Source organism: Medicago sativa, chromosome 8 (genome assembly GCF_051527215.1).
Source record: "Medicago sativa cultivar Bolivia chromosome 8, Bolivia_mono, whole genome shotgun sequence".
NCBI classification, from domain to species: Eukaryota; Viridiplantae; Streptophyta; class Magnoliopsida; order Fabales; family Fabaceae; genus Medicago; species Medicago sativa.
This window is the reverse complement of record NC_140756.1, coordinates 40,081,511-40,108,415: the sequence shown is the minus strand read 5'-3', so window position 1 is coordinate 40,108,415 and position 26,905 is coordinate 40,081,511. Positions and strand designations below refer to the sequence as shown.

The window sequence follows — 26,905 nt, the reverse complement described above, 5'->3', positions numbered from 1 at the left end:
AAGACATTGTCTCAACCTCCAGACCCTTAGAATTACTTCATATTGATTTATTTAGACCAGTCAGCACTGCATCTTTATATGGAAGTAAATATGGATTAGTTATTGTTGATGATTACAACAGATGGACTTGGGTAAAATTCCTGAAAAGTAAGGATAATGCTTATGATGTATTCAGTAACTTCTGCACTCAAATACAGTCTGAAAAAGAAATCAAAATTTTAAAAGTAAGAAGTGATCATGGTGGAGAGTTTGAAAATGAGCCATTTGAAAAATTTTGTGAAAAACTTGGAATTGTCCATGAATTCTCTTCTCCTAGAACTCCACAACAAAATGGGGTTGTAGAGAGAAAGAATAGAACTTTACAAGAAATTGCTAGAATTATTTTCAAGAATAATTTCTTCCCAATTTTTTGAGGAACAGTAACTTTGCTGGACAACCACATGTTGTGGGTCCTATAAGAGGAACATTAACATTGTTAGTCAAAAAAGAATACTGTATTTTATAGTTAGTCTCCAAGTGATTCATTTAGAAGCATTGAATCTTACTGTCCATGTGTGGTAAACGCATAACTTGGCTGTGGAACATCTGAAAAGGCACATTGTTCCATCTTTTGGTGAATAAATATTTGTTCCAAGCTTAACAATTTTGAACCATCTTTTATTAGTTGCTAAATGCTACTCTAAGTTCCTTCAAAAAAAAAAATGCTACTCTAAGTATTATTTTCAAGAATAATTTCTTCCCAATTTTTTGAGGTACGTTCCTTCACACTTGATCATCATCATCATTTGTTGGCATAAACATCAATATCCTATCCATCTTTTCCGAGTTCTGCTTATCAAAGCTAACATGATTTGCTTATGTTTGTTCATCAATTTTGTGCCCGTTTGGTTCAGCTTTGAATATAATTGATTCTGAGAGAATTGATTCTGATAGAATTGATTCTGACAGAATTGATTCTGAGAGAATTGATTTATGTTTGGATACAATTATGTAGAATTGATTAAACAAAATGATTTATGTTTGGATGCAATTATGTAGAATTGCTTTTGAATGTATAATTACTAAAATAGACATAGCTAAAGGAGAATTGATAAAGGGCAATAAAGTAAAATAACATGTTGTAATAATAAAATATACAAACCTATACACGTTGTTCAAGGAGAATTGATTCTAGAAAAGCTAGAAGCTAGGATTTGTAGCTTCATGGAGAATTGCTTTGGGAGGATAAAAGCAATTCTGAAAAGCTGAACCAAACACGTTGTTTTTGGCTAGAATTGCTTTTGGCACTGTAGAGAATTGATTTTGGGCTAGAATTGCTTCTCAGAAGCCAAACCAAACAGGTATTAGCTAGTAGTATTCTAGCTAGCTCTTTTCAAACAAAAGAAATGCAATTTGATGTGGTTTTCAACCATTTTCTTTTGTCTTAGTTTTGAGTGTAGTTTCTTTTACCATCATTTTCTTGATATGCATAGAAAAGTAAGAGCTTCTAGTATACTAGCAAATTGATGTATAATATGCTTGTTTTCTAAATTAATAAACCAATGACCATTTTTAGTTTTATGAAATAAATAATTATTTGTCAACTTTTATGTTTTAGGAATTATGAAATAAATAATTATTTGTCGACTTTTATGTTTTAGGAAATATCTTTTCATAAGAAAAAACATCATTTCATTGTTTTTAATAGTTATACTAATTATTTTTGTTTACATTTATCGTAAAAAAAAATCAATATTTACAATAATTAATAAAAAAAAATATTTCATCGACGTTTTTGATAGAGAAAACGGATCAAACGAACCCTTTTTTGCTTCTTCTTTCCACCGCTTCAAAACAAAATTCACCCACCACCACCATCTGTTTTCGGTCCACCGTCGGCCGCCATCGACCTACCATGTCTACATAAACTTTGTTTCTTTTTTAAAGCTTGACTCATGTTGTTGTTGTTCTGAAATAGGCAAAGGGGATTGATTGATCCTTGAAAACTTTTGTTCTTATCATTCATTCCTTTTTAATGTTTTCTTTCTTAATCAAATTCATCAATGGGTTCATCAAGTTCATCAAATTTGGAAAAAAAGATTGTCGCATGGAAGAAAGAGAAGAGGAACGGTGGTCAATAGCGGAGAGCAAAAAATTTATGCAGGGGCCAACTATAAAGAAGAATTTTTTTAAAAACAGACGTATTAAATTTAAGGATAAAATATATTTTTAGTCCCATAAATTATAATTTTTTAGGTTTAGTCCATAAAAAATTATTCAATTTTTGTCTCAGTTTTTTGAAATTTTACAAAAAAAAAAGTGTTTTTAGTCTTGAATTTAATCTATAACAAAAAATTAAGGACTAAAATTAACAAATCTTAGAAACTTAACATAAAAATCGCTATTTTAAAATGTTGGGCAAAATGCATTTGAAGAACTCAATTTCATCAATAACTGCATGTTTAATAATAAATTAATAATGTCTTTTCAAATGTAAATAAATAGGTTATTTGCAAGATACTCATTGTCTATTTAATTTGTATACGACTATTGTCTTGATAATTTTTATTGTTGAAAAAGGTTTCTCATTGTTGTTATTGAGACTGAAAGTATCAAGCCAATACAAATAAATCTATCAATTTTGTAGTAGTTTTTTTACTTTATTATTTATGCTAATTTTTGCAACTAAACTTGTTTGGGGTAGCTCAATGTTTATTATTTGGGGTAGCCGAATATAAATACATACCGACTAAGTCAAGAATAATATTATTTTTATGGGATAGCCAAGGCTACCCCTCCCATATGAAGGGCTACGCCCCTGACGATGGCGGAGGGAGGCGTCGACAGTGGCGGAGAAAAGATTGATGCTGGGTTCACAAGTGATGTCGTATTTTGATTGTGGAAAATCATCTATACGAGATGATACTGACGCTTTGTTAGTATCAGTGAATAATAAAGCGTTAGTAACGCTTTGTTATTGTAACATGATCTCATATTTTGCGTCATATGAGTCAAATATAAAAAAAAAAAAAAAAAAAAAAACAATAACAAAGCGTTAGTAATAACACGTACATATGCTTTGAGACTTGTCACACTCACACAACACCAACAATATGAGAATAAAAATAAGATAAATAAAAAAAATGCAAGATTAAAATAAAATAGGAATTTAGAGAAGGCTTATGAAAAATTATAATGTATTTCGAAGTGGTGTGAAAATTTGGAGATTCAAAGGCAATATTTATAGCTAAAAGCATAGGTGACCACTGACCACATTAAGTGGAAGGAAAAAAATTGGACATTTAAGACAATGTATGTAGATTTTTTCTTAGACATATTCAAATTCACAAAATAAATTTTAAAACATAAATCATAAAGGAATAAATAGATTAATGAGTTGACCCAAATTTGCATTATGCCTCATTTATTTTTAAAGACTAAGCAGATGTATTAAAAAAACCAATAAAATCCCTCTCTAGCACAAGGCATACTAGAGGAAGCTTAAAAGTTCAAGAATTTACATAATATAAGTCATGCTACAACAAGTAGCCAAAGCAAAATTAAGAAACCACCATCAAACATGACAAAAGATTCAACCTTCAAGTAGGGTAATCAAAATCGAACAAAATGTAGTGTGATTTTAACCACCAGAAGACTTGAATTTTGACCTTTTTCTAATAAGGCTAAAAGATGACATGTCTTGTTATTAAAAATCATGTCATTGTGATCCTTCCAAATAGTTAAGAGCACAGAAATCCAAAAACTATTAAAAGTTGTACAAGAATTTTTGGAAAATCCCCTAGCCGACCAAACATGATGCGAATGATCTCGTAATTCACCCTGCAAAATAAATGTGATACCTAGCCAACTAGAGATCATATACCAAAATTGTCCGTAAATATTGCATTGAAAAAATAAGTGATCCTGATCTTCCACTGAATCACACCCGGTCGAATAAGAAACATCTATATCTATCAAAATATGACGCTTGAGCAAGTTGTCTTTAGTTGCAAGTCTATTCGTAAACACCTTCCACACAAAAATGTTGACTTTTAGCGGAACCTGTTTTTTTTAAGCAAAATAAAATTCAAATAAAATAAAAAGGAAGTACAAGACCTGGGGGCATGAACCTGACCCAGAAAACCACAAACTCAAACCGTAACGGCTGATACATCAAATAAATACACAAGTAGTAACGGCTGATACATCAAATAAATACACAAGTAGTAAATCAAAAGCAACTCTAAACAACCCTTCCACAGACAATCTTGCGCACCCACTAAACTTTTTTAAGCCATAAACACAATTACACCCATCATTAACAACATCTTTAACAGTTGTTAAATAATTATATGCACTTTTGACCATGTATTGTGTTGGAACAAAATGTGTATAACATTGTCACCTTAAGTTTTGATGATAACAAAGTATTAAAAGTTCAATTTGATATGCTAATATTTGTTCAAGTGTGCATGACCATAGACTAAAATTTATAAGTCTTTAAACAAAGTATTGGTTCTGGAAGAACAAATGAGAGCAAGGGAATTTACAAAGGAAGCTTATGTCGCAAGTCAGAGTTTGAAGACCATCAGAAGCTGACAGTCAGAGTCTGAAGCCACCTGAGTCTGAAGCCTTCAGAGTCTAAACCTGAAGTCAGTTAATTTGGTTATTTGAAGACACATGATTGCAGATGGAATAGATGCCTGGAGAAACGACCATTTCAGATGAATTAGAAGGCATTAGATGTTTATCCACTAAAGGAGCTAAGAAAAAGGACAAAAGTACAATTGTACTACCACTACTCCATTACTCCACTCTTATCTGCGCATAGTACTGCTATAGTTGTGCCTCTGCTGGTTAATTCTCCAAACAAGGAATGAAGTTCAAATTATTCCTTCCTAGGACATTAACCAAATCAAGCAACGGATCATTGATGATTGATCAAGCTTCTACAACAACTCTTTTGATGTGTTGACACTTCTACAACCTCTCTTTCATACATCTATATAAAGGAATGAAGACGTGGAGATTTGTAAAGACTCAACGACATTTAAACTGTGCCAAAACTCTGCTAAAATTGTTGTGCATCAAACACTTAGAATTTCTTATAAACTTTCATATCTTAGAAATTCTAGAGTCTTAAGAGTCCAATTTGATTTGTATTGTGAGCACCACTGATTGTATATCAAGTGTTCAAACCAAACATATTTCTTTGTAATTTGTTTGTTTAGAAGTCTCTTGCTTTTGTGCTTGAGCATAAAAAATCTCTTGCTTGTGTGCTTGAGCATTTGTAATCAGAATTGGATTATAGTGAAATCTCCTTGGAAGTGCAAGGGGGACTGGACTACTTCCGGATTATGGAAGAAACCATGATAATTGTTTTGTGTCTTTCTCTTCTCTCTCTCTCTCTCTCTCTCTCTCTCTCTCTCTCTCTCTCTCTCTCTCTCTCTCTCTCTCTCTACTTTATCCGTTGCATTAGACTCTGAACATTGTTCCAGAATCTGAACTCTATCAAGATCTGGACTTTGGACTTAGTTTAAAAAGAAGAAAAAACTAACGCAATTCAACTCTCCATTTTTGTGTTTTTTCACCTTCATACTGTTGGAAGAAATAAAGCTTCCAAACCCACTCGTCCTGCAAATAAATTTATTACTAATAAATTTACTATTAGTTGATGTGGATAAGTGATAAAACAATAACCAATAATCATCATGTAATATTTAGATGATGAAGTGTAAATGTATATTAATGATGTTCATTTGTATCAATGTATTAATGATGTTTTACCTTAAAAGCGTGTCAAGTGTACTTTTAACATTTGTTTAAGACACTTGTTCAAAAAAAAACATTTGTCTAAGACAAATATTTTTTGTGGTGGTCGGGGTTTGCATCCCGAACCTTGGATATATTATGCATTGTCCATACCAACTGAGTTAAGCTCACGATGACAAGTTTAAGACAAATATTTATAATAGAGATAGGGGTAGAGATATCAAAAATGATGTCGATAGTTAATGTTTTTTTAAGAAGTTAGTTAATGTTTTTTTTGCAATAAAAAGATACGAGGGATAATTTTAGGTAATGAAGTTGAAGCATTAAATAAGATTAACATGATATAATGTGAATAACTAATATCTTAGCGGGTGTTTGATAAAAAGAAATATCTTAACGAATGTGCACATATTTTTTGATTTTTTTTATACTCACGTTATGTTTTTACTTTATTTCCTTAATGTTTTGGTTTTTGTATCAATATCTACTTTTCTTTATAAGTCTATGATTATCCCATAAGTTGTCATATACATTGTTGCTCAAATAACACGTCTCTCACTTTGCTAGGGCTTGGATTTGTGGTTTTGCTATGAATATTGGTTTTCTAGTATACTTCACGCCAAATTGCCGGCAGTGTACCATGGCTTGCGACTTGCTTGGGAGTTAGGAATTCCAAACTTGGTGTACTATTCAGATTCAAAACATCTACCAATAAAATCTTTGCGACGGTGTTTACGTTGGATTTTCGTAAACAACCGCTGGTTTACAAATGGTAACTTGCAAGATCAACCAGTAAATCTTAGGACATATTGTGTTTGTTCTTGTTGTTAGAAATTCTGTGTTTTTGGTGTCGAAAATGTAAGAAATACAATAAAAACAATCGAATTCAATCCACTTGAACTCAATCGAACTTAACAAAGTAAAGTGCAAGAACACTTAAAGAAAAAAGGGTAAATTGTATTGATTAAATAAAAGTTGGTACACAGATTCATACATTGCAACTTGTGACTCGTTTCTCGCTTCCATACGGATACTTTGAGTGTAAGTTTGTATGATGGAATTGTGACCTGTTTTTCCTATGAAAAACTACTATTTATACTAAGTCTAGAAATAACTACACTTCTTTGAAATTCAAACTACAACTGCCACAAGTCGACAGTTTTACTTATTTGAAAACAAACTTAAAATACAAACTGACTTAAAGAATAACTGTTGATAACCACCTTCGAAAACTGCTCTATCGAAGTCTTCTACCATCTTCGAACCCATATTTGCTTTCAATACAACACTCTGTTCGAATCTTCTTTAAATCTAGGTCAACTATACTTTGACCACATTTATTACAGCTAGTAAAATATATTGGCTAACAAATTGCCCCCCAGAAACGCCATTTTCGATTTCACCAAAGAAGAAAAAGACGTTTTTGAAAAAATAACTAACATTCTCCATCGAAATGAATGATGTCAGTATTTAATTCAAAAATTAATTCAAATTTCCTTTAAATACTGACCCCACAATCTTAGTTAGTGGGCCACGTTCTCTAACATTGGAAAAGACAACACTTTAATGGTAAAACTGTCAAAATAAGATCTTGACATGTGTCATGATCAAAGGTCCATATAGAAACAAACTCACCTTTACTCTTCTCACTTTTCACCATTTCATTTTCACTTTCACTGTTCCTCTTCTCCGCCAAAAATTCTCTCGAAGAAAAAACTTTGAATTTTCTGCAACTCCTATCTTTAAACACGAAATCTTCACTATTCATCAACTTCTCACAAAAACATTTAAACAATGACGAACGCAGCAGGAACTTCTCATGTGAATCGCGAAGAACCCATTGATTTTACTAAAGAAATCGCCAGTGCTGCTCCTGCTTTTGTGAACGAACCAGAGATCAATGAAGCTGAAAAAGCTATCTGGAAAACCCAGGTAATCATCCCTTGTACTGATACTCCACATGCATTCTTAGGCCCCATTTCTCTAGAACCTGAAACTCCAGAGATTAACTCTCTTTTCCCATGTATTGAAACTCAACCTCCTTTAATTTTCACAAAAGGTCCTTTTGACCTAAGTTTTGTAAAATCCAAAATTAGGACTGAACCAAAAACTTATCCAGAATACATTGCTTGGTTAGACAAAGTTCAAAAACAAAAGGGACAATTCTGGAAGGAGAAAGGGATTTTTGATCTCATCCAAATATCTCGATATGGTCCAAAATACCATAATGAATTGATATTTGCTGCTTTACATTTTTGGAACCCATCGAACAACAGCCTTCACTTGAAATGTGGAATGCTCACTCCTACCCTTTTAGATGTGGCTGGCCTTACTAGCTTAAAACCAACTGGATACACCTTTAATCCAGATGTTACCACCTCTCAATACTCAGTAAATTTCGATAGCCCTGCATATGGTTTGTTTATAGCTAACAACCATGATACCAAATGTGCTGAAGTATCTGCAGATGAACATGTAGCTTTCTTGACCTACTGGTTATCTATGCATGTTTTTTGCTCAAGGTCAGTACAAGTCCCTAAGAAATTCATGTGTCTAGCTAGTCAGTTACATGAAGGAACAGATATCTGTTTAAGCAAACTGATTCTAGGTTCTTTATATGAAACCCTTAACCATACAACTAATAATCTTAGAGATTATCCCCAAACTGGTGGGAATTTAGTTGTATCAGGACCCATATGGTTGTTCCAACTATGGCTTTTAGCCATTTTTGGATCAAAACTTGCTTCGATCCTACCTTCCTCTTACACATCAGCATACTCAGAAAAGACCACTGAAGGTATAGGCTTAGCTATGTTTCACCCCGATGGGAACAAGTCATCACAACAACTTTTTGAGAATGCTTATGAAACCCTGCTTGATTGTCCCATTTTCACCCCTATGATGGCACCATTTACCACTAGGAAATATGGACCTAACTGGTTCAAAGAGGACTTTCCCACTACTTCGAAAACAGCCAACAAAACAGAAATCAATGCTATATGGGAAGCTTATTTGACCCCTACCTATCTATCTAGCAGACTTACACCTGGTAGCCCTTATGGAGTATATGGTTATCAACCTAACCATGTAGCTAGACAGTTTGGTATGGTTCAATCGAAACCCAGCTCTTTGTTCAAAAGTATAAGTGAATGGAAAATTCCTCTGATCGAACCTGTGTGGAAATCCATAATTCAAGCCAGGAGAACAACTGTGTTCGAGCCTACATATTTCTCAACATCATTTGCATGCTCTGAAGCATTCTTTCGATGGTGGCAAAATTATTACACACGCCAATCCAATCGAGGGAATCCTGATGAATTGCTGCCTCAACTGACCAGTACTTTTCACACTTTGCAGAACAAAGACAAGAAGACTAGAGGTACGCACATTAAAGAAATTCAGCAATTTCAAAGATATTATCAAACAGCATATGACCCTTTACATCCAAAGAGGACAGTATATTATGCTGCTCAAACTTTGAGAGATAAAGTTCGAGAAAAAATTCCAGAAACAATTTTTCCCCCTGGAACACCCAATAAATATCTTTATGTTTTAGAAAAGAAAATGAGACTAGCAAGACTTCCATCTTGTAATCTTGCTTTGGCCTTTAGGCCACCATACCCAAAATGGTTACTTTATAATTTCAAATTCCCACAGAATAATTTAGTAACCTATGCTAAATGCAATTTATACCAATATAATGGTGAACTTGGCTATGAATTATCCCAAGTTCGAATCGAAACTCCCAGTATCATGGGTATGATTTTTTCTTTTACTAAAATATATTAATACTATTTTTAGAAGAAATAGTACTTATCTGTATAATCACATATTTCAGCTTTGCCTTTAACTCCAGGAGAAGCAAAGCTCGATGATGCCAGCACCCAGAACACTTCGAAAAGCAAGTCTGACAAGAAGAAAAAGAAAGCTTCCCAAACTAAAGAAGTTGAATCGAAGAAATCTGAGGCTGCATCGAAGGAACCTCCTAAATCAAAGGAACCCAAAGTGAAAACAACTTCATCAAAAGGACCTTCTAGATCGAAGAACAAGAAAGAACAAGCAACTGTCGATCTCTCTGATGATGATAGCGAGGTGGAGATAACTAAAGAACAGATCGAAGCTTCCAAAGTAACACTTCCCAAAGTCAATACTGAAGGAAGAAGGAAAAGAAAACAGGAACAAATATCACTTGTCCAAGAAAAGGAAGTCGAAGTGGAAGCTTCTGAAGGTTCTCCCCCCATCTCACCATCTAAACCATTCAAACGTCTTCGAAAGACTTCTCATTCTAGTGCTCATTCACATGTTGGTGATAATGGTTCGAAGGTATTTTATCTAAACCATATTTTATACGAAATATTTCTAAATGTCTTGTTTTAAGCATTTATCTTATTCTTTTTAGGGTATCGAACAAGAACAAACTAATCCATCATAACATGGGCAAGTTCTTCCTTCTTCGAAGACCACTTCACCAATTGCTGAAGACAAAGAAGATGAGCATGATGATGCTAGCAGTCCAGAAGGTCTTAAAGTGGATCCTCCTCAACAACAACAAACAGAAACACCCACTGATGACTTGGTAAATGATGAATCACTCAACAATGATCAATCTTATTCTGCACCCACCCTTGGAGATAATGTATCAAACTTTGCTACTGAAGATACAAAAATAACTACTCGACAAGATGCTCCTGGTGATGCAGAGATGATTGCTCAACAAGATACCCCTATGATCGATCTGGAAGAAATCGATCGATTGGCCAAAGATGATCCTTTCAATGCCTTTGCCTTGATAGCTAAGAGTAATACTCTTTTCTCAACTAGTACTGGCCAAACTTCTGATTCATCCAAGGGAAATCCCTCTGAGACTTCAAAGAACAACCTGCTAGCAGAATTTCAAAAGAGGATCATCGAAGCCAACTTGCTAGAGTTGATTGAAAAGGATGCTGGAGCTCTTGCTGAAATCAGGAGTTTATTCGAAAAGCTTAGTGCTCTCCCAACTGGTTGGAAATTTCGAAACCTGTTTAATTATCTTGAGCCAATGTTGGAGAGTGCTAATCAAAACTTCCAGAAGAGAAAAATTGATCAAGCTCAAATGGAAGAGAAGAAAGCGCATCATGATCAAATTGTGATCGAACTGTCATCTTTCCAAGAGAAATTTAAAACTCTTCAGCAAGAGAGAAACAATGCAAAGCAGCAAGTGGTTGACATCGATGCCAAGATTAAAGAGTTGGAAGCTCAGAAAGCTGAAATTTTGGCTAAGGATGAAGCCAGAAATCAAGAAGCCAATGAAGCTGTTAACAAATTCAAGCTCTCCAAGGAACTAGAGTCTACCATTGCTCAACTTGCAAGTGACAACCATGCTCTCGATACTCAACTGGCTGAATACAAAAGCCAAATCGACAAACTCATCTCATCATTTGAGATTTAGTTCTGTTTCTATTTTATTCTCTAAGACTTTTATTTTATTTCAGCCTTATCGAATATCTTGGTCTGTAATGTCTTTATAACAATCTGTGGACCATTTTCTATTTTGAACGACAATTTCTTTTCAATCATCGAAATTCCTTTCTTATTCTCTTATATCGAATTCAAATTTTATTTAAATCCAAACAAGATTGGAACAATTTCCAAGACATTTTAATGATGAGGAAACAAAAAAGTAACTTTTTTGTTTAACCCAACAAGTTAAACTTGTCTAGGAAGTTGAAAAGAAATAAAACCAATAAATGACCTTTTAACACAGATAAATCCTTTTTAAAAGAAAACCTTTAAAACTTCCCTCAGGTTACAAAGTTAAGTAACCATTGGCCATTGGAATAACTGTTCCCACGTGTCATCATCTTCAAAGCAAGAAGAACCGTCTGATTGAGCCACTTCTTTCAACTTCCCTCCACTATAAATATGATTTTCCTTTTATAAAAATCAATCTTTTCTTTGTTTCGTCTTCGTCTGAAAAATCCTTTTTACTCAAAGCTTTTTCTTTCTTAAATCATCATGACCACCATTGATAATCTGAGTGATGATCTTTTAGTCAAGATTGCTGCAAAGATTGCTGCTCAAAGCAGGAAAGATCTTTTCGCCTTTCGCCATACCAATAGCAGGCATTGGCGTGTCAGTGAGGATTCTGAAGTTTCTAAGGCTTTTGGAAATGATGTCCTCTACTTTCTCTACGACCCCAATGAATGGTACAACAATGCTATGGTGGCTCATTCTAAGTTTGCTTTTAAACTTAGACTATGGAATCATGGCAACGCCATGTTCTGTATTCTTCGAAGCACTCAACACATGTTGGATGCTAATCCAAACATTGAAGAAATGAAACGTCTCCTTACTACTGCTATCAACGCCACTGGCTCTCTGAGTGCAAGGTACTACCGTCTTCTCATCAATGCGCTCTCCATGCCTATGCTAGAAAACATCCTCGAAGACTTCGAAGATCTTGCATGGACACATCGATTGGCAGAATTTCGAAGCGACATTTTGGGAGGAACTTCAACTTATCGATTTCGCTGTCCTTGGTGGAATAGGCCCATGCCTATTTGGCTTACTAGGCGTCGTTTTTGCAACAACTACCACAACTGTGCAGGAGATGGGAGAATTGGAGGCTGGTATGCACTTCTACCTGGGCCAGATCATGAATACTACTTGGTCAATGCTTGCTTCAGGTGTCGTCTCGATACAGAAATTCGCTGGTTTCTCGATCGTTTTGGGATTGTAACTGAATGGTGAAAACCATCTTTAAATGCTTTTTAATCTTTAAGTACTTTGTGTTTTCTTTTGTAATGGTTTTTCCATTTTAAGCATTTCGATGTAACCTGCCCATCAGTTGGCATTTTTAAATTAATGCCAAGTTTTTATTTCGAATCAAATTACTCTTGTGTAATTTTAATTTCTTGTAACATCGGTTTATATTTTTTCAAATATTTACCGTTTATGCGTATAATTCTCTGATCTTCTTGTAGTTCTTCGATCTCATAAGCATTATTCGAAAAAACTCTTAGAATTTTCCATGGTCCTTCCCAACTAGGAGACCATTTTCCTAAACATCGATCCTTTTTATCCATCGGCAAGATAACATTCCAAACTAAGTCCCCTTGCAGGAATAATTTCGATTTAACTCTTTTGTTATAGGCTTTTGCTATTCTTTCTTTTTGCTTTGTAAGCACTTCTAAAGCCATTAATCTTTCTTCATCAATATCTACTAATTCATCCAACATCATATCCAAATATTGATTTGTTGGAATTTCGATTTGTCTTTGAATTCGAGTAGATTGAAGTAAGATTTCTGTTGGCAATACAGCATCATGGCCAAATGTTAATCGAAAAGGAGTAGTATTTATAGATTCTTTAGGAGAAGTTCGAACTGCCCATAAAGCTTCATAAAGAAACTCATGCCATTCTTTGGGTTTTTTCTTTTGGCTAGCTTTTCTTTTGATTATAGTAATCAAATTCTTATTTGCTGCTTCTACCTGACCATTTGCCTGAGCATAATATGGTGTTGAAGTCAACAATTTATAACCTATTTCTTCAGCAAATTTTACCATCTTTCGACCAGTAAATACAGATCCTTGATCTGTAGTAATAGTTTCTGGTATGCCAAATCTATAAATAATAAATTTTTGAATGAAGTTTATAACTTCATCTTGAGTAACATCTTTTAGTGGAACAGCTTCTATCCATTTAGTGAAATAATCTATTCCAACCAGAATATATTTGTAGCCTTTGGATGACTTAGGTTTGATTTCCCCAATTACATCTAAGGCCCATCCTCTGAATGGCCAAGGCTTCACTATTGAATGTAATTCACTAGCTGGTACTTTTTGAATTCCAGCATGTTCTTGACATTCTTTACAACCTTTAGCAAAATTTATGCAATCTTTTAACATGGTTGGCCAATAAACACCTTGTCGAAACAAAAGCCATTTTATTTTATGGCCTGCTTGATGTGTACCACAAGCACCACTATGAGTATTCGATACAGCCAAATATGCTTCTGCTTCACTAAGGCATTTAAGTAAAACTCCTTCTGGAGTCTTTTTAAATAATTCATTGCCTATTATCACATAACTCAAGGCTCTATATTTGACTTTTCTACAAGTTGTGCCATCTGGATCTTCCAAAAAATTGACTATGGGTTTTCGCCAATCATCATCATCCAAATTGTTAATGACCAAAATTTCAGAAAATTTTGCACTCTGAAGGTATCCTTGAGATGCTTCCATGCCCCCAAGTTTTGGTCTTAACAATTTGTTAGACACAATGTCTATCGAATTACGCTTTGTTTTAATTTCAATAACCTCTTGCTCTTGTTCCTTCGAAAGTTTGTACCCAGAAGCTAATTGAGCTAAATCATTAGCTTCTTGATTTTCTGCTCTAGGAACATGTTGAACTTCAATTTGAACAAAATGTTTAAGTAATGCATTAACTATAGTGTAATACATTATCAAAGTTTCTTTGAGGCATTTATATTCTTTTGTTATTTGCTTTATTACTTATTCAGAATCACCTCTAATAATTAAACATTTTGCCCCCAGTTCGAGCAAAATCTCTAAACCATTTATTAAGGCTTCATATTCTGCCTCATTATTCGAACAATATTGGCTAATTCGAAATTTATATTTGGTTACCTCATTTGTTGGTGAAACAATAACTATACCTATTCCAGAACCATTTTTATGACTAGACCCGTCGAAATATAATGTCCATGGAAATGTTTCGATGCCCCCAGTCACAGGTTCTTCAATGGAATGATCAGCAATAAAATCAGCCACTATTTGGCCTTTCACAGTTTTCAAAGATTGATAAGTTAAAGAATATTCTGTGAGTGCCAAAGCCCATTTACCAACTCTACTATGTAGAATAAGTTTAGATAACATGTGCTTAATAATGTCGAAATGGGAATAAACATAAACATCAAAAGGCTTTATATAATGCTTAAGTTTCATACATGAGAAATATAAACAAAGACATAATTTTTCACTAGGATGATATCTTGTTTCAACATCACTTAAAACTCTACTAAGATAATAAATGGCTCTTTCTACACCATTTTCATCCTCTTGTGCTAACATACTCCCTATAGTTCTTTCAGATGATGCTATATATAACTTCATCTTTTTGTCTTTCAACAAAGGTGAAAGAATGGGAGGATTAGATAAATATGACTTTATGTCTTCAAATGCCTTTTGGTGTTCAGGCTCCCATCTAAAAATTTCCTCTTTCTTTAATCGAAGTAATGACGAGAATGCTTGTGCTCTGCCACTTAGATTAGAGATAAATCTTCTGAGGAAATTTATTTTGCCTAATAAAGACTGCAACTCTTTTTTGGTAGAGGGTGCTTTAGCCTCCATTATAGCTTTAGTCTTATTTTGATTGATTTCGATGCCCTTTTTATGGACAACAAACCCTAAAAAATCACCTGCACAAACACCAAACGCACATTTTAATGGATTCATTTTTAATCCATATTGTCTCATCCTTTCGAATGATAAACGTAAATGTTCTAAGTGTTTGTTTTCAGAAGATGATTTCACAACAATATCATCAATGTAAATTTGCATAAAATCTTCAATAAAATCATGAAACATTGAATTCATTGCTCTTTGATATATAGCACCAGCATTTTTAAGACCAAATGGCATTACTATCCACTCATAACATCCTAATGCCCCTGGGCATCGAAATGCTGTTTTAGAAACATCTTCTTCAGCAATAAATATTTGATTATAACCTGAATAACCATCAAGCATACTCAAATATTCGAAACCTGCTGCAGAATCTACCAACATTTCTGCTACTGGCATAGGATATTCATCTTTAGGAGTGGCGAGATTTAAATCTCTAAAATCAATACAAACTCTTATACTTCCATTTTTCTTTTTAACAGGAACTACATTAGCTAACCAATCAACATACCTTGCAGGTCTGATGAAGCCACATTTGAGGAGTCTTTCTATCTCTTCTTTTATTTTTGGTAGAATCTCTGGTGCAAACCTTCTTGGAATTTGCTTCACTGGTTTCTTGTCTGTCCTGATTGGCAATTGCAACTCTACTACCTTTCTACTCAAACCAGGCATTTCATGATAATCCCAAGCAAAGCAATCCTTGTAATTTTTCAAAAGCGCCACAATTCGATCTTTGAAGCTCTTAGGAATCTTTGAACTTATGTATGTTGGTCTTTTTACAGAACCATCTCCTATATCCACTTCTTCAAGAGGATCTTGGGCCTTCATTTTTATTGTAGATCCCATTGGATCTTCTTCAAAACCCAAAGGTTCATCATCGTAAATACAGTCTAATTTTTTATCATCAATGAGGTCATCAGAATTATTTTCTACTGAAGTATCGAAGACCTCTTCTTCTTTGGCTGTTTCAGCCAAATCGAAGTTTTTCTCGGCTACATAAGCCGTAATCTTTTCCCATATGCTGGGCTCAACCATTGATCAATTATTGATATCCCACCCAGTTGGTGAGATTCTATTTGCTGAATATCCTTGGTCATCAGTAACCCTCTTGTACGAAGTACTTCTTGTCTTCAGCAAATCTGTTTCCTTTACAGGCATCTTCTCATGGCAATCTTCATTGTTCACCACTACGAAGTCATCGTCAAATGCAGTTTTCCAACGAAAACCCCATTCTGGTGCAAGTTTTACAAAGAATTTCTCTTCTTTAGTCATAGAACTTGATGCATCATTTTCCATGAATGGTGCAATAAATTGAAGTTGTTTGTCAAAGTTCTTTTTGTTGATATCTTGATTATCAACTTCAGCTTTGAAATAATAACTCTGATCAGCCTCAATATTCTCTACCAAACCATCTTTCCTCCAAATCACAATCCTTTGATGCATTGTAGAAGGAACTGCACCTACAGCATGGATCCATTCCCTTCCTAATAATGCATTGAAATTGGCTTTAGAAGGAACTACCAAAAACACAGTTGCTCTAGTTATGCTTCCTACTACCAATTCTAGTTCGATAGCACCAAGAGATTGTCCAGTAGATCCCTCATAATTAGTGAGCACTACATTATGTGGTTTCAAATCACATTCAGAAATACCAAGTTTTCTTAGAAAAGATTGTGGTAGGAGATTAACAGTAGCACCACCATCTACTAATACTTTGTTAATTCCAACACCATTTAATTTAGCTTGAATAAACAAAGGCTTTAAATGAAGCTTCATGTTATCATCAGGTTTCTCGAACACTGCATGTTGATCTTCGATGCAGCCATTGTTCATAACATAATAACACAGAGGCCTATGACGAGCCATTTCCTCAGTGAAATCACATTCATCATCATGATTGGCCTTCGAAGATACATCATATGCATATTCAATTGGTAGTACAGAAACCACACATATAATGTCAAGACTTGGTTCAGAATCTGAAAAAGTAGAAGTTAGAATATCATCATCCCCTTTGGGGATGTTTAAAGCAGAAGATAATGGAGGGAAAATTCTTTCAGTAGCTGGTTTTTTAACCATTTCGAAAACTATTGGTTGTTTTCCCTTACTTTTGTCATCATTGGTGACATCTTTCAAAACTCCTTCCTTTTTCTGGCGTTGAAAACGGCGCCATTGAGTTCTAGTCATAGGATTCTTACCTTTATAGTTATTTTTGTAAGCATACTTGTTAGGATTAGAACTCTCTGGTTGGTCTGGAACTTTGACAGCTCTTTTTACCCATTTTGTTGGTGGTGCTGGAGGCGCAGAATGACCAGTTTTCTTGCCCCCAGAGAAAACCCAAGTATCAATAGGAGACTTCGATGAAGGAATGAAAGTCTTCTTATGATTCTTCACTTGATACTTCTCTGAAGTTTTCATCTTGTAAGGAACACCTCTTTTGTTAAAGCCAAATTTAGAACGGTTCTCGAACCACCCTCCTTTACGTTTTGTTTGAGGTTGATATCCTTCAACAGATTTCGCAGCTTCTTTATCGAACACTGCACTGCATCGAGGACAAAGCATAGCATTGGTGTTAGATATTTTACATCGGTTTAAGAAATCAACCAAATCTTCTTCAGCCTTTGGATATGCTTTCTCCATTTCCTTGGCCAATTGATCTTCAGTAACCACTGGCTCTTCAATTTGATGGTCCTCAGTAACCATTTCTACATCAATATTATCTGAAATTTCCACCATATTGATAGAAATACCAGCAAACATGGATTCTGCCACATTGGCAGAAACATCAGCAAACATGGATTCTGCCTTTTTCATAGGATCTCCATCCACTTGCTGTTTTGGTTTCTCTCCGAATTTCAGCCTCCCTTCATCAAGAGCTTTTTGTACAGAATCCCTGAAACGAGTACATCGAGATATGTTATGACCTAAAAAACCATGGAATTTACAAAATCCTCTTTTCTTCCTTTGTTCCAAAGGAGGTAACTTCATATTAGGTGGCACTAATATTATGCCATCATTAACTAAAAGATCAAAAATTTCTTCACTTTTAGTAATATCAAAAGTATAAGTTTTAGAAGGATATTTGTCACTCTTGGGATCTTCAGGATTTTTTCCATTGGATGGCCTCAACATTTTACAAGCATATGGAGGTCCATCTTTTAATTCTGCTAGGTTTATATCATTGTCTTCAACGATATCTAAACCCCAATCGAATTCAGGTTCACTATCTCCTGTTTCTATATAGGCAATTTTTTCCTTTTTAGGAAATTTGTTATGAGTTCTAGCTTTTTCAGCTTTAAGTCTTTCAACTTGTCGAACTCTGTCTGCCAATTGGGCCATGTCTCTTAAGTACTGGGTATCTAATTTCTTTCGAACAGAATAATCGAGGCCACCAGCAGCCATTTCGACCAATTCATATTCTGGAACAGAAGTAAAACATCTAGCCTTAAGGAGACGAAACCTATTGAGATAATCATCGATTGACTCATGACTTTTACGTCGAACACTGGCCAATTCTTTCAAACTAATCTTAGATTGACCCATGTAAAATTGTTCATGAAAAGCTTTTTCTAATTGGTTCCAACTATAAATTGAATGAGGAGGTAAAGTTGTAAACCAAGTAAAAGCATTTTTTGTCAAAGAACTTGGGAAATATTTCATTCTCAAATTTTCATTTTCTGCAATATTTCCTGCTTCCATGAGAAACCTAGCAATGTGTTCGACAGTAGATTCATTAGTTTCTCCAGCAAATTTGGTAAACTTTGGAATTTTCCAATTTCTAGGCAATTCAGCGTCTAAAACATACTCAGACAAAGGAGACACAAAATTTGGTCTATGTAAACCCATATTAAAACCATTTTGGGCTAACAAAGCCTCGACAATACCCGCTATATTATTCTGACCATCGAAATTGTTCCGACGGGCTTGTAAAACCACTTGATCGGCATCTTGGTTTCTGTTAACCAAAATGGGTTGCCTTTCAGGTTCTGCCTGAACTTGTGGTTGTACTACTTGTGGTTGGACAATATTTTCATGATTTCGAACCACTGGTTCATCAGCAATTATTTCAATTGCCCTCAAATTTCGATTTTGAGGCAATGGGTTATTTTGGATTGGTGGAGCGCCAAAGAAATTGGCAATTCTTTCCATTTGATCAGACAACCGTTGATAACTAGTGTTGGTGTCTCGAATTAAAGGATTTATGACAGTACCAATTTGTTGGGTCATCATATTAACCATATCATGATTAGTTTCTTCCATAGTTTGCCTAATGGCAGCCATAGAAGCGTTGGTTAAATTTTGTTGGGGACTTCTATATGTTGTAGATACCCCAGGACCAAAAAGTTGTGGTAATGAAACATTTAAATTCTCTGAAAACATATTACCACTAGTTTGTAAGCCTTGCATCAATGATGATGGCATACCATATGGCATTGATCTATGATCCCAAACTCCTTGAATAGAAGTATTATTTGGATAATCATGGGAAGTTTGGGTAGCCATCGAAGGCATGGCTTGAGAAATTACTGTGGCCATCGAAGGCATGGCTTGAGAAATTACTGTGGCCATCGAAGGCATGGCCTGAGACGATGTTTGAGTGACTGTATTACTAGTTGGAACAGCCTGTGATGTTCTAACATTCCCTGGGGATGGAACATCATCTTCAACTGTCACTTGATCCACATCTTCATTTGAAGATGTTGGATTTGTTTTCTTTTGGTTGTTAGCGCGTGTCATATTAAGAAGCAATTTCTTATTTCTTAATTGCATACACAACAAAACAAACCAGAATTAAAAGAAATTCTAACAAAAACTATAAACAAAAAGCACAAACGGTCCCACTGGGCGTGCCAATTTGTTTACGTTGGATTTTCGTAAACAACCGCTGGTTTACAAATGGTAACTTGCAAGATCAACCAGTAAATCTTAGGACATATTGTGTTTGTTCTTGTTGTTAGAAATTCTGTGTTTTTGGTGTCGAAAATGTAAGAAATACAATAAAAAAAATCGAATTCAATCCACTTGAACTCAATCGAACTTAACAAAGTAAAGTGCAAGAACACTTAAAGAAAAAAGGGTAAATTGTATTGATTAAATAAAAGTTGGTACACAGATTCATACATTGCAACTTGTGACTCGTTTCTCGCTTCCATACGGATACTTTGAGTGTAAGTTTGTATGATGGAATTGTGACCTGTTTTTCCTATGAAAAACTACTATTTATACTAAGTCTAGAAATAACTACACTTCTTTGAAATTCAAACTACAACTGCCACAAGTCGACAGTTTTACTTATTTGAAAACAAACTTAAAATACAAACTGACTTAAAGAATAACTGTTGATAACCACCTTCGAAAACTGCTCTATCGAAGTCTTCTACCATCTTCGAACCCATATTTGCTTTCAATACAACACTCTGTTCGAATCTTCTTTAAATCTAGGTCAACTATACTTTGACCACATTTATTACAGCTAGTAAAATATATTGGCTAACAGACGGTTAATTATTGGCACCATTATCCCCGATTATTCTGAATATTGAGAAGCTCATATCAAAGGATTGACAGGTTTTTGTTTTGCATACTATAAGGGAGGGAAATGCGTGTGTGGACTATATAGTTAAGCTTGACGCTGGTAGCCATGAGTCACCCCCTACTAGAATCAACCTGCTCCTGCTAGCTTATGCTAGGGGGACTTTCTTTTCTAGATAGTTTTTGTTTCTTTTATTTTTTTATTTTTTTCTCAAGTAAAAAAAAAACTTTTTTTTGAACAAGAAAAATAAATTCAAAACTTAATTGCAGTTTTGACCCCATAAATATCGCAATCTTGCAATTTTGGTCCTCTATAAAAAACAATAACAAAACAAACCCTTAAGTTTACCCCCTTTTGCAATTTTGGCCCCCTGATTTAATTTTGACCAAGTCAATGCACACGTGGCACCTCACTTAAGTGAGTATGATGCCATGTGTGTAATTTTTTAATTAAAAAAATAAAAAACCAAATAATCATTTACAGAATTAAATAAATAAAAAAGAAATTTAAAAACAAATATCTCTCTCCTTGCCAACAACAACCCATAAAATAAGGATAACACTTGGGTGACATTGTGGTTGATGATATTGACCAACCCGATCGTCACAAGTGACTTGGGTTTTTTTGTTTTGTTGTATTGTGGTTGTTTAATGTCACTAATGTCACCAACCACAATATTAACGTCACCCAAGTGCTACCCATAAAATCATCAAAAATTACATTTCTATTAACAAACCCAACATGTAACCCAACATGTAAGTAGTTAATTCCAATATCATTTGGCCTTCATGTTAAAGGATTAACATGTTTTGTTTGATCATACTTTTAGAGTTGTGTTGTTTTATCACACAAATTTGACAGATGTGAAAGAGAATAGCAGTAGTTGTGGGTTGGTATGTGACGGTGGCGGCGGTGAGGAAGCAGTGAAAGGAAGAGGGGAACTGTGATTGACCGAGAGGGTAGCGACAGGAGGCATGGCAGTGTTGGCGGCGATCAGCGTCATGAGAGAATACGAGAGATGAATTGGAACATGGGCGGCCACAGATGTGGATGAGAGGATACAAAGAGGAATAAAAATGTTTATAACTTCTTCTTTTTAATTAAAATAATAATAATAATACATGTTTTATTAATTTTTAAATCTCAATCCTTGAATATTATTTTGCCACATGTCTTTAATACAAGACCCTAAATGGATTAAATGAAGCAAAATGTAAATGGAGCACATCTGAACTCAAAAAAAAATTAAGAAGTTGATTTCGAACAAATTCATAGCATCGTCATTTTTACAAGCTATTTTATAATCAAAATCTAAGTTTATTTAATGGATTTTGTTATTTCACATATGCTCTAAATTGCACTAAACACCTTACCAACATGTGCAATCTAGAGGTGTAAGAGTCATCTAGAAATAGTCAACGCAAATTACCTATATGACAGATTTGGTGACTGCAAAATTATGGTTATCAACTACTCCCTCCGTCCATATATCTAAGCACCTAATTGACTTTATATTTGTCCCTAAATGTAAATCCATTTTCAAATTACGAGATGCGTTTATTCTTTTTTTTTCTAAACATACCCCTAATTAATACCACTAACTTGTCTTGAAATATGAAAAGTCAAATTTAATACACATACAAACAAATGACAATTTAGTAATATTAACACACAAAACATACACATTAATGACATTGACAACTTTTCTTAAGAAACGTGAAAAATACAAAGGGGGTTAACATTCAGGGACGGAGGGGGTATCAGTTGTATTATGAGTCTAAGACATAATAATGCGAAGCTTTCAATGAAAGTTTTGTTTTAAATTTAGCATTTTCCATTATTGAATAATAAATACATTTTGGAAAGCGAAAAGAATAAACAAATCAGTCAAAAAGTTTTATTTCTTGGTTGTGGTTCTTCATTTCTTTAATTTGGACTAATGTTTTCATTCTTCAACCTCAACAACAAACTCTGACTTCAAAGCCTATCACAAATGTGTCGTCCAGATGCTGCTTCCTATCGTTTACCTTGCTTACAACCTCTGTGTTTCGGTGGTTCTCTTCCGACGTGATTGTTTGGTTCAAGATCCTCCGGGTATTGTCCCAGTCCTCATTGACGGTAGTGTGAATGGACTCTTCGCTTACTTTCACTCTTCTACCTCTTGCATCACTGTGTTGATGGTATGGTGCCTCACCGTTTTGGTAGTTTTGTTGTATGAAAGAATTGTGGGTGTTTTAAAAGTTTTTCCTGACCAAACAACGATATCAACAATTACAATGAGCAAGAATTGGATCTTAATCAATTGGAATTGGGTTGCTTGTGAAAAAATCTAGGGTTTCCGATTTGTGTTCTAAAATGGTTTCTTGTGTTCTTTTACAAACAACATCAGCTACTCTGTGCAAGGATGAGCTTTCGATTGGGTGCTTTGCATAACATCAAATAAAATTTTGTTTTTATTAGAAGACTAGACATTGTTGATTGTTTGTAATAAGATCGAATAGTTATAAACACATGAATTGGATTGATATTGTTTGGATTAATGAAATGTAAATTCAGATTGTATTCCCTTATAGTTTTTTTGGTGGTAGCCGATGTTTGAATCTTGGACCTTGCATATTGTATGCATTGTCCTTATCAACTGAGCTAAGCTCACGAGGACGTATTCCCTTATAGTTTACATTAATAATAATAAACTCTGCCCATTTAAATCTATATTGTGTTTTTTTTTTACTAATATTTTAACACAACGTCAAAATAATCAATCATAGGAAAATATGTTAATTTGGAAATTGGAATAATGAAAATGCTACTCGCTCCGTTTCTTTTTAAGTGTTTTTTAAGGGTGAATTTTTTGTTCCTATTTAACTGTCTTTTGGTATTTTTAAGGGTACGATTTGTCAATTATACCCTTTGTCAATTAATCTTATCTTTTTCGATAAAACTAATTAATCAATGTTATCTATTTGAAAAACTAAAGTTTGTTTATTTAAACAAAGTTTTTTTTTAACAAAGTTTGTTTCTTGTTATCTTCCAATTTAAACAAAATTTTGTTACAAGATGAGTAGCTAATTGTTAAAAATTTCAAGTGCAAAGTAAAAGAACGGATTTGAGAGAAGAAAAATAAAAGACTCAATGAATATTCAAAAGGAAGAGTGGAAATCTCATTAGAACTATTGATGAGAGGTGAAGTGGGGGAAATAGTTGAAGATCCATTTGACAAGATACAAGAACAAGAACAAGATGACAATGAAGAAGAAGAAGTTGAAATAATTTTTATATTGACTTAAAATAATTAAAAAGATGTGCACAATATTTAGAAAATTGACAATTGTTTGATATGAGAGAGAGTGCGCAAAAAATATTAGAATTTGTTGGAGAAAAAGATGTGCACAATATTTAAAAAACTGACAATTGTGCACAATATTTAGAAAACTGACAATTGTTGGCTGCGAGAGAATGATAACATATCAAATTTATTAGAAAGATAAAGTGTATGCAAAATAAGAATTTATTGGTGGATTAAAATGAGGATATAATTGGAAGAAAATGTGCAAAAATACGCATCGGTAATTTGGTGTTAATTTTCTAAAAAGACACTTAAAAAGGAACGATGAAGTACTATTTATATTGAAGCAACATGTCAATATTGTGAGGAAATACAAAGAGGCGGAAAAATTGCTTCAAGTGATTTGAGCATGATATATCCAAATATACCAAGATGATCTCAAAAATTACATTTTCATCTACAAACCCAACCTGTAAGTAGTTAATTCCAATATCATTTGGCATTCATGTTAAGGGATTAACATGTTTTGTTTGAGCATACTTTTAGAGTTGTATTGTTTTATCACACAAATTTGACATTAAATTTTTATATCAACTTATATGGTTAATTCAATTTAAATATGTAGTTAATTACATTAAGTAGATGATTAGTGAATATGAAAATGTACCACAGTTCCATAATTATTCATTGAACATAATTAACCACGATTTTAATCATTATTAATATACAATTTTGAAGTGTATATTGTTCACCACAGGTAGTAAGTCGTACCACCCAATCCTCCAGCCAGGGTTGATTTGTGTGTGATATATGTGCTTGGGACGTCGTATCACAAAGTCCTTGATCGAATCAATGAATCCCCGATCAAATTGATTGATTGTATTAGATGATTTGGTCATGTAAAATGGTCTTTTTACAAAATATTTCTTTCTACTAGTATTAAAGATTACTAGGTTCTATAAAAATTCTAAAAGAATCCATGAAACCTATAAATGTAAAATACTTCATCTGATAACATTTATAACTGATGTATTTAGACTATATTATAGTTCAAATACATAAATGATTCAATGAAGCTGACAAAACAATATTTTCTTATAAATGCAACCGGATAGAGGAAATCACCACATAAATTACCCTCTTCACCTTATAATGAGCAGATAAAACAATATTCACTTATAAATGACCGGAAGAATTGGGTAATTTTACATGGTAATCAGGAGGTGGCTGTTGATGATTGTGAGGCATTGGTAAGAATTAATTTTCAATATGTTTTGAATTTTTTCTCATTGATTTTTATTGAAGGTATTATTCGTAACACTATCGAACACTTGATATAGACACCTCTTTCAACAAAGATTCAAACATTGATTCGCCATATTATAAATGTCTAACCTCCTGTACTAATTTCAATATTCCTAAGTTCAATGTGATGAATGGTGATTCATTCATATGTTTTAAGACTCCTTTGAAGTCTCATCGCAAGTGTTTGTACATCGTAAAAATCAACGTGTCCCGTATGAATGTACATGTATCTCACTGGTTTCTTCAACAAATCGATTACAATTTGATTACCAGGCAAAATAATACTGCAAAGATAGGAACATATAGTACGAAAATGCATATAATTCTAATTAAGGAGACGTGTTCATATCCTATAAGAATGAAGTATTATAAGAATGTGTTGACAAAACATGATCCTGGTCTGAAATTCAAACCCGGAAATATAGGTCCTATAGTTATGGTGGCACAGAAATAAAGGGTAAGTCGTTGAGTTCATACCTTTCAAAGACACATAATTCCCACATGACCTTTCGCAATCAAGCTAGCCCAAAAGTTGAATGCAATGGAAATAGACAGCTTGTTGAATCCTTCATGTAAATACGTACCTTATAGATTTGACTATTAATGTGAGAGAGAGCTATGTCTAATTTGTTGTGCTCAATGTTATTGATAGGAAGGACCACTACACTTAATTTGGTTAATTATTTGTTGCTTTTTTGTGTATGTATTTCAGAGCACATGCATGCATTATGCATCAATGTTTATTCTTTTTAGTGAGAGTAATCCCACTTTAACATTTTTTTTAAAAGACTCACATAAAATGGTGGTGAGACACGCATGAATTTTATTCGATTAAAAGAATACAAAGTGTGTACGTGAATGTCATTAACCCTAGTCTTCAATGTATTCTACTAGCCAATAGTCGCCACCAACTGCATCATCATGTTTTTCACCTTCAACTCGAGAGAAAAAATAAATAAAAATAATAAAATGATGAAAAGAGGGAAAACAAAAGGGAGAAAGATACTTCCTTCATCTCTTATTTATAAGACTCCAACAAAGTTTTGAGTAACGTAACTAAAAAAGTATTCGTAAGAGTAAATTTGTCAAAAATATGTTACTTTTATAATCACTCATATAATTATTGATATCATACAAAAGAAAAACAATAATTTATGTTTCCCAATCATAAATTAAATAAAGACATTTTTTAAACAAATCACTAATATTGTATATTAAGAGACATAAAAAATCGGAAGAGTTATAATTAAGAAGGAAGGGAGTAGCACTAATTAATTAATTGGATTTAGATTGTCTACAATAGAAAGTCACTTTGTTTCACACAATTGTTCTAAGATTGGACAAACTACATAAAGCAAACAATTTTATTTAATAAAATGATCCTAACTGTCGATCTAAATCAGACAGTTGAGAGAGCTTAACTGTGTCAAGAAGCTACTATTGGTAATCCAATTCCTAATTACTACAATAGTGATTAGGTGAATAAGAGATTCGGAGATAAGTATTTTAAGAAGAGAAATGATATTTGAATATTTATGTTATGACAACTTTTGTGATTGTTTTCTCTCTTATACTCACATTATTTTTTACTTTATCTCTCTATTGTTTTGGTTTCGTACAAATACA

General features: G+C 33.8%; 1 pseudogene across 1 annotated transcript in view; it reads left to right on the top strand.

Annotated features, from left to right (window-relative positions):
- Window positions 1-613: 613 nt before the first annotated feature.
- LOC146899062 (uncharacterized) overlaps window positions 614-26,905 on the top strand; it is a 61,918-nt pseudogene continuing 35,626 nt past the window's right edge. Inside the window, exon 1 of the transcript XR_015022825.1 lies at window positions 614-752. The product of XR_015022825.1 is annotated as an uncharacterized LOC146899062 (transcript). The remainder of the gene's footprint in view (window positions 753-26,905) is intronic.